The following is a 2,847-nucleotide window of genomic DNA, read 5'->3' as shown; positions in this document are numbered from 1 at the left end:
TTGCTTTTTTTCTTTGGGCTGATAGCTTTGAAGCTATGTTCTGATGGTGGTGAGAGTGGAGCAGGACTGTCTCCGAGGCGCAATTGACTAGAGCGATCAGCTGTTAACCAAAAGATTGGAGGTTCGAGCCCACCCGGTGGTGGTGCGGCGCTTTTTTTTCTTTGGGCTCATAGCTTTGAAGATATGTTCTGATGATGGTGAGAGTGGAGCAGGACTGTCTCCGTGGCGCAATTGGCTAGCGCGATCGGCTGTTAACCGAAAGGTTGTAGTTTCGAGCCCGCCCGTGGACGGTGTGTCGCTTTTTTCGCTTTGCGCTGATGGCGTTGAAGATATGTTCTGATGGTGGTGAGAGTGAAGCACGACTGTCTCCGTGGCGCAATTGGCCGGCGCGATCGGCTGTTAACCGAAAGTTTGGAGGTTCGAGCCCACCCGGGGGTGGTGCGGCGCTTTTTTTTCTTTGGGCTGATAGTCTGAAGAAATGTTCTGATGGTGGTGAGAGTGGAGCACGACTGTCTCCGTGGCGCAATCGGCTAGCGTGATCGGCTGTTAACCGAATGGGTGGAGGTTCGAGCCCACCCGGTGGTGCGGCGCTTTTTCTTCTTTGGGCTGATAGCTCTGAAGAAATGTGCTGACGGTGGTGAGAGTGGAGCACGACTGTCTCCGTGGCCCAATTGGCTAGCGCGATTGGCTGTTAACCGAAAGTTTGGAGGTTTTAGCCCACCCGGTGGTGGTGCGGCGCTTTTTTTCTTTGGGCTGATCGTCTGAAGAACTGTTCTGACGGTGGTGAGAGAGGAGCACGACTGTCTCCGTGGCGCTATTGGCTAGCGCGATGGGCTGTTAACCGAAAGGTTGGAGGTTCGAGCCCACCCGGTAGTGGTGCGGTGCTTTTTTTCCTTTGGGCTGATAGCTCTGAAGAAATGTTCTGACGGTGGTGAGAGTGGACCAGGACTGTCTCCGTGGCGCAATTGGCTAGCGCGATCGGCTGTTAACCGAAAGGTTGGAGTTTCAAGCCCACCCGTGGACGGTGTGTCGCTTTTTTTTTATTTGCGCTGATGGCGTTGAAGATATGTTCTGACGGTGGTAAGAGTGAAGCACGACTGTGTCCGTGGCGCAATTGGCTAGCGCGATCGGCTGTTAACAGAAAAGTTGGAGGTTAGAGCCCACCCGGGGGTGGTGCGGCGCTTTTTTTTCTTTGGGCTCATAGGTTTGAAGTTTTGTTTGATGGTGATGAAAGTGGTGCAGGACTGTCTCCGTGGCGCAATTGGCTAGCGCGAATGGCTGTTAACCGAAAGGTTGGAGGTTTGAGCCCACCAGGGGACGGTGTGTCGCTTTTTTCTTTGCGCTGATAGCTTTGAAGATATGTTCTGATGGTGGTGAGAGGGGAGAACGACTGTCTCCGTGGCTGTCGCAATTGGCTGGCGCGATCGGCTGTTGACCGAGAGGTTGGATGTTCGAGCCCACCCGGGGGTGGTGCGGCGTTTCTTTTTCTTTGGGCTGATAGCTCTGAAGAAATGTTCTGCCAGTGGTGAGAGTGGAGCACGACTGCCTCCGTGGCCCAGTTGGCTAGCGCGATTGGCTGTTAACCAAAAGGTTGGAGGTTCCAGCCCACCCGGTGGTGGTGCGGCGCTTTTTTTTCTTTGGGCTGATAGTCTGAAGAAATGTTCTGACGGTGGTGAGAGAGGAGCACGACTGTCTCCGTGGCGCTATTGGCTAGCGCGATGGGCTGTTAACCGAAAAGTTGGAGGTTCGATCCCACCCGGTGGTGTTGCGGCGCTTTTTTTCCTTTGGGCTGATACCTCTGAAGAAATATTTTGACGGTCGTGAGAGTGGAGCACGACTGTCTCCGTGGCGCAATTGGCTAGCGCGATCGGCTGTTAACCGAAAGGTTGGAGGTTCGAGCCCGCCCGGGGGGGGTGCGGCGCTTTTTTTTCTTTGGGCTGATAACTTTGAAGTTATTTTCTGATGGTGGTGAGAGTGGAGCACGACTGTCTCCGTGGCGCGATTGGCTAGCGCGTTCAGCCGTTGACCGAAAGGCTGGAGGTTCGAGCCCACCCGGTGGTGGTGTGGCGCTTTTTTTTCTTTGGGCTGATAGCTCTGAAGAAATGTTCTGACGGTGGTGAGAGCGAAACGCGACTGTCTCTGTGGCGCAATTGGCTTGCGCGATCGGCTGTTAACCAAGAGGTTGGAGGTTCGAGCCCACCCGGTGGTGGTGCGGCGTTTCTTTTTCTTTGGGCTGATAGCTCTGAAGAAATGTTCTGACAGTGGTGAGAGTGGAGCACGACTGCCTCCGTGGCCCAATTGGCTAGCGCGATCGGCTGTTAGCCGAAAGTTTGGAGGTTCGAGCCCACCCGGTGGTGGTGCGGCGCTTTTTCTTCTTCGAGCTGATAGCTCTGAAGAAATGTTCTGACGGTGGTGAGAGTGGAGCACGACTGTCTCCGAGGCGCAATTGGCTAGCGCGTTCGGCTGTTAACCTAAAGGTTGGAGGTTCGAGCCCACCAGGTGGTTGTGTGGCGCTTTTTTTTCTTTGGGCTTATAGTCTGAAGAAATGTTCTGACGGTGGTGAGAGTGGAGCACGATTGTCTCCGTGGCGCAACTGGCTAGCGCGATGGGCTGTTAACCGAAAAGTTGGAGGTTCGATCCCTACCGGGAGTGGTGTGTTGCTTTTTTCTTTGCGCTGATAGCTTTGAAGATATGTTCTGATGGTGGGGATATTGGAGCATGACTGTCTCCGTGGCGCTATTGGCTAGCGCAATCGGCTGTTAACCGAAAGGTTGGAGGTTCGAGCTCGCCCGGTGGTGGTGCGGCGCTTTTTTTCCTTTGGCTTGACAGCTCCGAGGAAATGTTCTG

Source organism: Rhipicephalus microplus, unplaced genomic scaffold (genome assembly GCF_043290135.1).
Source record: "Rhipicephalus microplus isolate Deutch F79 unplaced genomic scaffold, USDA_Rmic scaffold_26, whole genome shotgun sequence".
Classification (NCBI taxonomy): Eukaryota; Metazoa; Arthropoda; class Arachnida; order Ixodida; family Ixodidae; genus Rhipicephalus; species Rhipicephalus microplus.
Note: the sequence above shows the minus strand (reverse complement) of the source record.